This window comes from Dermacentor albipictus, chromosome 3, assembly GCF_038994185.2.
Source record: "Dermacentor albipictus isolate Rhodes 1998 colony chromosome 3, USDA_Dalb.pri_finalv2, whole genome shotgun sequence".
Lineage (NCBI taxonomy): Eukaryota > Metazoa > Arthropoda > Arachnida > Ixodida > Ixodidae > Dermacentor > Dermacentor albipictus.
Window position 1 is genome coordinate 188,038,528 of NC_091823.1, and position 12,130 is coordinate 188,050,657.

The 12,130-nt window shown below is 45.3% G+C and overlaps 1 protein-coding gene across 15 annotated transcripts in view; it reads right to left on the minus strand.

Moving 5' to 3' along the window:
- LOC139057682 (zinc finger protein 800-like) overlaps window positions 1–12,130 on the minus strand; it is a 129,512-nt gene that overhangs the window by 25,584 nt on the left and 91,798 nt on the right. The window lies entirely within an intron of this gene.

Below are 12,130 nucleotides of genomic sequence, written 5' to 3' on the forward strand. Positions count from 1 at the left end.
GATGGTCAGTAAATTATGTAATCTGTAGCACTAGTGCCTCAGCAAAGCCTTGAAATCAAGGACTGGGAGGCAGGTGCTCTAGAGAATGTTTTCATTGCAGCTACGACCTCCAAGTGGAGGCCGCGCTACAAGTAGCCTGGCCAAATCACATTTAGGGTGTCAGTTTCAAATAAAAAGTTGAATAGTGATTGAAAAGTAAAAAGGGGTTCATTGCTAAGAAAAAATGCTGGATGTAACGGTATGTGTTGGATATAAGCAGAGGGAAAGTGCTTTTTTCTCTCTGCCTCTATTTCAGTGCATTGGATAAGAACATGAATAACTGTAAGCCTGTTGCCACATTTGCTACATGTCGGAGGTTCGCTTCCCGTCAAAAGGTAGGAGTGAGTGGCGTACGTATGTCCTATTCTTAATCTACACAGAAGCACTTCCTTATGTCTTGTTGTTCTTTCAGTTATCCAGTTCCCTAATTTTGGCTTAATTACGTGTAGCTTATTCAATACTGCATTATCCCATTGGTCCTGCCAGTACTTCCTCAGTTTGTTGCGTAAGAAGGGCTTAAGTTCTTTTGCTGATATAGGTTTATTCATATCCGTTTCATTAAAGGTGACTGACGTTGCACTTTCGTCAGCAGCTACATTGCCTTTTATGCCCCTATGGCCAGGTACCCAACATAGGATGATGTTCTGGTTGTACATTAATGCTAGGCATAGTTGTGTGTATAGTTCATTAAAAACAGGGTTCTTATGTTTTCGTAAACTCATTAAGGCTCTTACTACGCTTAAAGAATCTGTGAAAATGATGGCCTTATTGAGATTACTTTGTCTGATATGTTTTACAGCTGAGAGTATCGCGTACGCCTCAGCCGTGAAAATACTTGTGTTAGGATTTAGAGAATCCGAGGTGGAAAAAAATGGCCCAAGAGCTCCATACGCAACACCAGCAGATGACCTGGAAGCATCTGTATAATATTCGGGACAGCAGTACTTCGCTTGGAGTTCGAGGAAGTGTGATCGTATGTGTGCCTCAGGTGCATGTTTTGTTATTTCGATAAACGAGGTATCGCACTGTATGGTCTGCCAATCCCAAGGCGGTGGAATGCGAGTGGGAGGCATTAGGATATTTTCTGGGAGATGTATGTCTGTTTTTTTTTTCTGTCATTGCTTCCAAGCGTAGGCTCAAAGGAGTTCTAATACGCGGGCGGTTACTATAAAGTCTGGCAGCACGCAGGTCGCTAACGATCGAATGGCATGGATGTTCGGTGTCTGATTTTACCCTAATATAGTATGATAAACTTAAGAATATTCTTCGTAGATGTAAGGACCATTCGTTGGACTCAACGTAGAGACTTTCAACAGGGCTTGTTCTAAAGGCGCCTGTTGCCAGTCTTATACCGAGGTTGTGGACTGGGTCAAGAATCTTTAGCGCGCTGTCTGTAGCGGAATGGTACACGACGGCTCCGTAGTCGAGGCGTGATTGTACGAGACTCTTATACAAGCTAAGCAGACACTTCCTGTCACTGCCCCAGGTTGTTCGAGAGAGCAGTTTGAGGAGGTTCATGGTCTTCAGGCACTTTTCTTTAAGATATTTTAAGTGGGGAATAAAGTTAAGTTTTGTGTCCAGGATGACACCTAAGAATTTGTGTTCAGGGCTGAAAGTTAGTGTTTCTCCATTAAGGTTAATATCGGGTTGTGGTAGTACACTTCTCTTGTTAGAAAATAGGACACATGTGCTCTTTTGGGGGTTCAATTTGAAACCATTCTCGTCCGCCCACCTTGAGAATCTATTCAAGCCAAGTTGTAGCTGCCTCTCGCAAATGCTAAGATTGCATGACCTGAACCCTATCTGTACGTCGTCCACATAGACGGAATAGAAAAGTGTGCGGGGCAAAACGGTGTGGAGGGAGTTCATTTTAACAATAAATAACGTACAGCTCAGTACTCCACCCTGCGGTACACCTGTCTCCTGCAAAAATGGTGCCTTTTTGACCTTGAAAAAAAAACCTACAGACTTCAGTGACTCCTTTGGCAGTCTTTGATCAATGGCATGTGAAATTCATGGGAATGATGTGTCCCAGTATTGCTTCTCTTTACACTAGGCAATGCTAACAACTCATGCAAAATAAACCCTTGTAATAATTTACAACATTTATTAGGGATAAAATTAAACACCACTAGTAGGCAGAGGTCATAAATATATCTAATTTACTTAGTAACCGAAATGCCAAGTAGGATTTACGCAAAATCAGAATCAATAGTAGTCATGCACCGCAGGACTTATACTCGAACTCACACATAAAAAAAGAAGAAAGAACAGGCTGCAGTTTCACCGGAAAGGGTAAGCAGTATTAGTGATAACGAAGTATAAGACAATTACACGAAGAAAGATTCGTACTCTATAAACGCGTGTAAGGACTACACCCCCAACGTGAGAGCCAATATTTTTAAAAAGTCCAACCAAGAAGCCACCGCATTCGGTGCGCTGATTCAGACTGTGCTCAACAACGAATTTTCGCGTGCAGCCGATCACATAGGTTTACGGTCGATTTCATACTCGCAGTTGGCAAAATTGGATCAAATGACCCAGTACCATGTAAGGCTAATCAAAATCGCAACAAAAATGTGCCGCCCTTACACACGTCTAGGCGTTAGTTATATCAGCTATATAAATTGTAACTATTCACTTACTAATTCAACTAACAAGCATAGTGTAATGCATGGGCTATGTAAACCTGTAAATACCTCACTGGATGATCATGAGCACTCGCTGTCACAAGCCAGGCATTATGAAGAATGCCGGCAGCTGGGGCAAATGGTTCGTACAGCTGTGCGATTCAGCGCAACTCTGCAAACTAAATTCATAATCATCATCATCTGCCTATCTTTATCTCCACTACTCTGTCAGCAATCTCCAATATACCTGTCTTACACCACGCGATGTGCAACACTAGGGGCGCAGAAAGACAGCCTGAGAAGGAAGACAGCGCGCCTGAAGTTAGCAGCCATCCCTGCTTGTCCTTTAGCATTGCACCCACCAATCATTACAAATAATTAGACACCAAAAGCGGGCCACATACAGTCAGCCATGCACAGTCATTCACAGCTATGGCAGGGCTACTTATTATGCACAAAACACATAAACCTCCCTAACATGTTTAATTGAATCTGCTTGTAGCATCGCTCATCCGAGACACATCAGTCTCTTGGTGATGCGAGGGGAATCGGGCTGTGAAAGTGAACTGCCTCCTACTACAGTCGACTCCCGATAATTCGAAGCCGCTTAACTGGAATTTTCGGTTAACTAGAAGTGAAGTGCTGGTCCCGTCAGTTTTGCATGTAATCCTATAGAAGAAATCGCTCGATAATTCGAAGTCCTCATCCAGTAATATTGTTTAATTGGAATTTTCAGCCAGGATCCTCGAGGCGACCGTCATTCTTTGGTAGAATGTGCAATTTTTCAAGTGTTGCAACAGTTCCGTGCTCTGCGTTGGTGTCATCGCCACCACAGCCGCCCGCAACGCCATCCTTCTTAGAGCGGCGCGATTATTCATTGCTACGGCTGCCGTGGCCTCCGCGATCAACTCCGGCGGGAGGCGAAGCAGCTCCTGCCGGAGGAAACGCGCGGCTGCCACGCGTTGCTGGAGCTGATCACGGAGGCCACGCGGGTGCCATAGGTGCACGCAGCGCTGCATACTGGCAGTGGCGAGATTGTGCGAGATTAGTCTTGCAGCGTGCGCAGCGTATGTCGAGGCGTGTGTTGGTCGAGCACCTTTGTGCGAGAAGCTCGTAGGCTAGGTTGTTCCACGGGTGATTCGGAATTGACTGTACCTAGTCACGCAGTTTATAGCCATGGCAAACCGTGGCTCTTATCGCACGCTCGACCTGGCAACGAAAGTCGAGGTATTGAAGGAAGTTGAAAAGGGAGGTGCCGCCAAACAAGACATAGAGCGGAAGTACGGGATCAAGCCGAACACGCTCTAAAACTACATCAAGAACAAGCGCACAATAATGGATGCATTTGAGAACGACAAGTTCAAGACTTCTCGGAAGCGAATGCGCACTGGCGCTTACCCAGAGTTGGAGAAGGCTCTGCTGGTTTGGATTAGGGAGGCCAGGAGCAACAAACTTCCTCTCAGCGGAGACATCGTTGCGATGAAAGCCCGAACGCTTGCAGCAATGTTGGGGATCGATGACTTCATTTTGCAGATGGATGGCTGACGCGCTTTAAAGATCGCCATGACCTGGTTTTCAAGAGCGTGTGTGGTGAAAAGGCGTCCGTTAACTAGGAAACATGCGCCGCGTGGAAGGACGGAAAGCTGCGTGAATATCTCGCCGAATACAGACCAAAAGACATCTTCAATGCAGATGAGACTGCACTCTTCTATCGGCTTCTACCAGAGAAGACCCTGACATTCAAGGATGACGACTGTGCTGGGGGCAAACGCAGCAAGGAGAGAGTGTCGGTGCTGATTGTGGCAAACGTGACTGGCACAGAACGATGTCGGTTACTTGTGATCGGGAAAGCCGCAAAGCCGAGATGTTTTAAAGGTGTGAAGACGCTGCCTGTGGACTATGAGGCGAACAAAAAAGCGTGGATGACGGCCGAAATCTTCAAGAGCTGGATAAGCAAATTGGACTGCAAGTTTGCTGCTTCAAACTGCAAGGTGTTGTTCCTTGTCGATCACTGCAGTGCTCACGTGAATGTGCCAGCCTTGAGTGCAATACGTCTCGCATTTTTGCCTGCAAACACAACGGCTGTTTTGCAGCCAATGGACCAAGGCATCATCAAGAATGTTAAAGTCCTGTACAGGCGGCACCTCCTCGAGCACAGTATGGATAGCTCCACAAAGTATGAGGTGAGCCTGCTTAGTGCCATCCACAAGTTGGTGCGAGCATGGGATCGTGTGAAGCAAGAAACAATCGCAAACTGCTTCAGGGCTTGCGGTTTTGTGGCAGCTTCTTCAGAGGATGCCTCTGAAATTTCAGCGGAGGAAGCGTCAACAAGCGAGCTTGACGGCACTGATTTTGGTGATGCTCTCGGAGACGTCAATTTTGAAGATTATGTCGCCATAAACAAGGCGGTCGAAACGTGCGGTGCGCTGACGGATAGTGAAATTGTACAGATTATTCGGCCCCAGGAAGCGACTGAGGAAAGCGACGATGACGTTGAAGGCGAGCCGCAACCTAAGGCTGCTGATGTAGCTGCGGGCCTTGCTCTCGCGGAGCGATTCTTTGCCGCTGAAGGTAACGCAGAAGAAGCGTTCCACCACATCTACAGCCTGCACATCTTGCTTTCAGCAGCGCGATTCGGCAAGAAGAAGCAAAGAAAGATGACCGACTATTTTTCTTAGAGAAAATACTTGATTTCGCCACAAATAAAATGCTGTTTTTTGTGTTTTGTGCTTAATTGGAAGTTCGTTTATTGCGAAGTTTTTTGCGGTCCCCGTGAACTTCGTATTAACGGGAGTCGACTGTATGAGGTCTTGTAAATACTCATACAGGCCACTACATCAGTGCAATTCTTCATATATATATATATAATAGGGTTTTCACCTATGCTGTCCCACTATTGCCTAAGAAAACCCCAAGCAGTGGGGACGAAACGTATTGAAAATAGACAACAGCCCACGGAAGAAACAGCGATACAAGCCAGGCTTACCCCTGTATTCAGAAATGCAACTTAAGTCGAAGCTCACGCTTGACTTGATTTAGATGACGCCTCACATTAACATGCCCAAAGACGCTCACTGCGTTTCCTTAGGCGCGTTCACCATAGGCGTCACTTAGATCTCAGGGGATCAACAGCAATGCATGCTCACTGACCTGGAGAGGCAAAGCAGAAGGGTGGGTCTAAAAATTAATCTGCAGAAAACTAAAGTAATGTTTACCAGTCTAGGAAGATAACGGCAGTTTACGATAGGTAGCGAGGCACTGAAGGTGGTAAGGGAATACATCTACTTGGGACAGGTAGTGACCGCGGATCCGGATCACGAGACTGAAATAATCAGAAGAATAAGAATGGGCTGGGGTGCGTTGGGAAGGCATTCTCAGGTCATGAACAGCAGGTTGCCATTATCCCTCAAGAGAAAAGTGTATAACAGCTGTGTCTTACCAGTTCTCATATACGGGGCAGAAACCTGGACGCTTACGAAAAGGGTTCTACTTAAATTGAGGACGATGCAACGAGCTGTGGAAAGAAGAATGATGGGTGTAACATTAAGGGATCAGAAAAGAGCAGATTGGGTGAGGTAACAAACGTGAGTTAATGACATCTTAGTTGAAATCAAGAAAAAGAAATGGGCATGGGCAGGACATGTAATGAGGAGAGAAGATAGCCGATGGTCATTAAGAGTTACGGGCTGGATTCTAATGGAAGGGAGGCGTAGCAGGGGGGGGGCAGAAAGTTGGGTGGGCGGATGAGATTAAGAAGTTTGCAGGGACAAAATGGCCGCAATTAGTACATGACCGGGGTAGTTGGAGAAGTATGGGAGAGGCCTTTGCCCTGATGATGATGATCATGACCAGGCTGATGATGATCATGAGATCAAGTCAAGCATGGGATTCAACTTAAGTTGCATGTCTGAATACGGGGGTTAGTTGGCGAGGCTTGAGTCGGTCCACCATAGAGCTAACGCAGCTGCTGGTCCACGCCATGCCGCTTTTGATGGTGCGGAGAAATGGCGCCGGAGGACATACTTCATTTTCAAAAGCACAAGCAACCCACTTTTTTTGCGAAGGGGGGGTGCAGAGTTCTCATATTTTGCAGAAAGGTAGCAGGACGTAGCAGGGTTCCCCTCTTGGTGCAATTTAGCGCAGCAGTAGCATTACTGGGCCAGCCCCCATTGGAGATGTTTGAGAATGGGGCCAGAGCCCGAACAGCACACACAGGCACATTTGTCTGCCACGAATCCCTTTGGCAAGCAAGGCAATTCAATGTCAAAGCGCTCTCGTTCTGCTCTCTGTGGAGCTTACGAAACGCAGTACAGAAACGGGACCTTAGCCCTCTCCTAATTTTGCCAGCTGGCTGCCATTCAAATGAGCAAATGCAAACTTTGTGTTCACGCATTCACTGTGGCATGGGTCACAGAAGTTATTCCCACTGTACGGCTGTGCAGGGCTTTCCTGCAGTGTGCAAGCGACATCTTTACTGGAAATCAACAAAAAGGAAAAAGAAAGTATTGTTTCTGGTGGTGATGATGGCTATTTATTTGCATCGCCTTTGAAACAGGGTGGTGACGAATAGTCACCTAGCCTGCTCGAGTTACTTAGGCATGCTACATATACTTTTCATTCTAGCATGTTTGTATACTTCTCTAAGGCTTTTTTTGCTTTGTCAAAACTTCTCTGTCTACATTGTACTGGTACCAATGCTGTAATGGACCTGGTTGTATCAATATCTTCCCTGCATTTTTTCCACGAATACTGTAAACGCCTCTTGCTTATCTTGACTGCTGAATGGTTAATGCTTCTGTGCACTTTAAATCCAAGAACTTCTGGAAGTTATATTGATGCGAAATAAGTTTGCACGTGATGACAAGGGACCCTTAAGGCGAGAACGACGAAGTTCCTGGTTGCGCGCGTGCTCTCCGAGGACCAGCCGTCGATGCTGGGTCCGGTGGCAGCATCGCAAACATGCGCTGCAAATTTGCCTGCTTCAACTTACAGATTGCTGCAAGTACCTGTTTCCACAATCTTCAATGTTGTGATCCTTCGGATTACCGGCTTGTCGGTCTGCCCCACCGGACGGTCGACGCTTGCTCAGGAAGCTTCACGGGTCCATTTCCAACGAAGGCACTAAACGCAAACGTGTCAGCCGGCGTGGACTGCTTCCTCCCCTGCTGGCCAGCACTAACCTGGCGGTACTGCGCATGCTCCGGCACCTCGGCGACATCTACGGGCTCGCAACAGGATAAAGGACGAACGCCTCTGCGGTTCCTTTTCAGTGGGTCCGGTGGCAGCATCGCAAACATGCGCTGCAAATTTGCCTGCTTCTACTTACAGGTATGCAATTGGTATGGTTGTAAATGTTATAGAAATGATGATCGCTTCTTGTTGCTGCTGCCGGACCCTCCCACGTTCTTTTTCGCGAAAAGTGCTGCCTGTCTTGTGCACATGTTGAAAGGCCTGTTGATTCTTTCAGGAGACATAGAAACTAACCCGGGTCCCGTCACTGAAAAAATGTTCGCCGAATTGCTGTCAGGACAGGCTCGCATAAGCAACGAAATATCTGCACTAACCTCTAAAATTGCCTGTTTCGATGATCGTCTATCTAAGCTAGAGTCATTTGTCGCCAACGCCAAAGATGTCGGTGAGCGCGTGCAGGAACTAGAAAATACTGTTTCTGGTCTCAAAGATATGATCCAAAAGCTGGAGCGTAAGAATGACAACCTTGAAAATCGGTCGCGACGGATTAATTTGGTTATTCATGGTTTATCTGAAACACTGAATGAGACACCTGAGGCACTTCTTACTTTAGTACTAAGCATGCTAATGTCAAAGCTTTACGTAACGTGTGATAACATCGAGCGTTGTCACAAACTTGGACAAAAAAGGACAGGTAAAGATAGACCAATAATTATCAAACTGTTGGATTTTTGAACTAAATTAGATATCTTAGCTAACGCACGAAAACTGAAAGGTTCGAACATTTACATCAGTGAAGATTTTTGTGCACGCGTGCGACAGGTGCGCAGAAGCCTATGGCAGAATTCAACAGAACTCAGAAAAGTTGCAAAGAAGGTACGGTTACAACAAGAGCACCTGATTATCGACAGTGTTCGATACGAGCGGAGCGACGCCAGAAAGTGCGTTGTTAGGGCGGCTGATTACACTGCTCCCAGGAATACCAACTGACTTCCACATAAAAGGAAACTGACACTTCTCAACTTTAATGCGCGCAGCTTGGTTAACAAATATGTTTGTTTCAACTGGCTTGTAGAATGTCACAAACCATCAATAATATGTGTTACTGAGACTTGGCTAAATGACTCCATTTCTGAGAATGAATTTTTGCCACCTGGTTACTCGGTGTTGAGAAATGACAGGACTGTTGGTCGCGGTGGTGGCGTAGCGCTTTTTATTTCTAAAGATATTAAATACGTTTTGCTGCCGAAGCTTCATGACACCAAATCGGTTTGGTGCAAGATTGACCTTAGCAGCTTTACTACTGTGATTGGCGCTGTATACCGACCGCCAAATGATGTCAATTCTATCCACGCTGTCATGGATTATATTGCAGTGAACAGACTACAAAAAAGCCAGTTAATATGTGGCGATTTTAATGCCCCCTACATTGACTGGCGTTCTCTTTCTTCTACTGGACGTGATCGGCCCATCTGCGACGCTCTAATCAATCTTGCTGTGTCATATGATTTAACACAGGTCGTTAGCTCGTGCACCCGAGAATCTGCTATTTTGGATTTGGTCTTGCTCAGTGACGGGCTCCTGTGTAGCGAATGTGACGTTGTGGAGGGCATCTCCGATCACAAGGCGGTAATTGTCCATCTAGATATTGCTCTAGAGACCAATAAACCAATGTATAGTACTGTCCATGACTTTTCTCGAGCTGACGACAATTCTATCGTTGCCTCGCTTGCATCACACTTCGATGTGTTTATGTTTTCGAGTGATGCCTTGTTAGTTAAAATGTTTCAGAAAATTGTCAAAGAGTGCATAGCTAATTTTGTACCAAAAAAATGTGCAAAGCGAAACCCGAAACACCCTTGGTACACTAGAGAGATTATTCAGTTGATTCGCCGGATAAAGCGCTTCTGCCGTGGCTCTCGCACTCGGAATGTCCGAGAAAATTCAGTGCTAGCATCGCTTAGACAAACTCTTAAGACTAAAATGCAGCACGCTAGAGACTACTACTATAAGAACACTCTAACAACATTCCTAAAAGATAACCCATCCAAATTCTGGAAAACAGTTGTTCCTCCTGTGCCCAACTCAACTTCTATGGTCATCAATGGACAGTCGTGTTCAAATGCTGTTATGATCTCTGAAGCGTTCAATACATATTTTAAATCTGTTTTTGTTGAAGATAACGGCATTATCCCTAAGTTTCACTGTGGTAGTGCTTCAGCATGTTTTCCAAAACTTCAGATAACGATTAGCGGAGTTCACGCCCTTTTGTTAAATATTGATACTAGTAAAAGTGCTGGACCAGATAACATTCCAAACACGTTTTTAAAAAGATACTCAGAATACTGTGCGCGATATCTGACTATCATATTTCAAAAATCTGTAGAATCGCAAACTGTTCCCCGAGTCTGGAAAGTTGCTCAAATTGTACCGATACACAAATCTGGCATTAGGCAATCAATTTCCAATTATAGACCAATCTCGTTATTATCTACTTGTTGTAAACTACTAGAACACATAATTCATAAGCACATTATACAGTACCTAAATGATAACAACATTCTTTCACATCATCAGCATGGTTTTAGATCGGGTTTTTCCACGGTTACGCAACTAATTGAATTCACTCACGACGTTGCTACTACACTTAACAATCGTGGCCAGATTGACGCCATATTTGTTGACTACTCCAAAGCGTTTGACAAGGTATGTCATGCTAAGTTACTCATGAAGCTTGACTCTTTTTTCAGAGGCATACACGGCAATCACTTACTTGGCTGGATAAGAGACTACTTGCATCTGCGGTCCCAGTTTGTCTCATTTAATCAGGCACACTCATCCTCAGTCGGTATTTCCTCCGGCGTCCCACAGGGCTCCGTACTGGGACCACTTTTATTCATTATTTACCTTAATGATGTCGAGAATGTTGTTACTAACTCTGCTGTTAAGCTCCGTTTGTACGCAGACGACTGTGTCTTGTACTCCAACATCACCAGCGCCAGTTCTCAGGAGCTGCTGAATAACACGTTCAGTGCCTTCTGCAACTGGAGCAAGACCTGGCAAATGGAAATCAACTTCGATAAAACAGTATCAATGACCTTTTCGAACAAAAAGGAACCCCTGAAATTTGCCTATAGTAATGATGAGAAGACTTTGACTTCTGTCACCGAGTTCAAATATCTTGGTGTAATTTTTTCTTCCAACTTAAAATGGCACAAACACGTCGACTTCATTTGTTCCAGGGCTCTAAAACGACTTGGATATTTAAAAAGAACACTAAAACCAGCAACCAAGGAATGCAAACTAGCAGTTTACACATCCCTCGTGAGGCCCACTCTAGAATATGCATCTGTCGTCTGGTCACCCAACTGCGTATATGATGTATCAAAGCTTGAGGCTGTGCAGAAGAAAGCTATTAGATTTATTTATAATCGATACGATCGCAATTTCTCCCCTTCTCTGCATGCTGGCCTGCTATTGCTTGAGCCGTTGACACATAGGCACACGTGTGAAAGGATTATATTGTTGCACAAAATTGTACATGCTTCTGTCACTGTCGACGTACCTGTGACATTTGTTGGCTCCTCGGCACGTGTAACGCGAAGAGCCAATCCCTTGAATATTGTTCTCTTTAGAGCTCATATAGATAGCTTCAAATTTTCTTTCTTGCCATTAACCATTGAATTGTGGAACACGCTACATACTAATCTACGAGGATTGCCACTTGAGCGTTTTGTGGACGAAGTTCGTTTACATGTGACATGTGGATTGTATGTTATCTTGATGTACTCACCCACTCCTGCTATGTCTCAATTTTGAGACAGCAGTATTTGTAAATAAATAAATAAATAATAAAGGCAGACGTTTTTTTGCCAATCTGTCAGTGGTAAACTATTTTTGTTGTAATAGCTGGGTGACATTTCTGGTGGACGTGCTGGGTACGGTCGATGTTAAGATCTCCGGACCTAAGCCCGGCGAGTAGGGACTCCAGGGACTCCAGCCACAGCACGGTCTGCTACCCGAACAAACTAGGACGAACCAACCACCTCCTGCCACTCCTGCAGCATCGCACATTGTCGTCAATCACATCCGGATGCCGAATCTGTTCCACAGAAGTGCTTCAGAGGACGTCGACGACTGGCTTCACCATTTTGACAGGGTTGCCAACCTCAACGACTAGAACCACGAGCGTAAGCTACGCTACATGTGCTTCGCTCTTGAGGATTCGGCGAAAACATGGTTTGAGAACCACGAGGCGACACTGACATCAT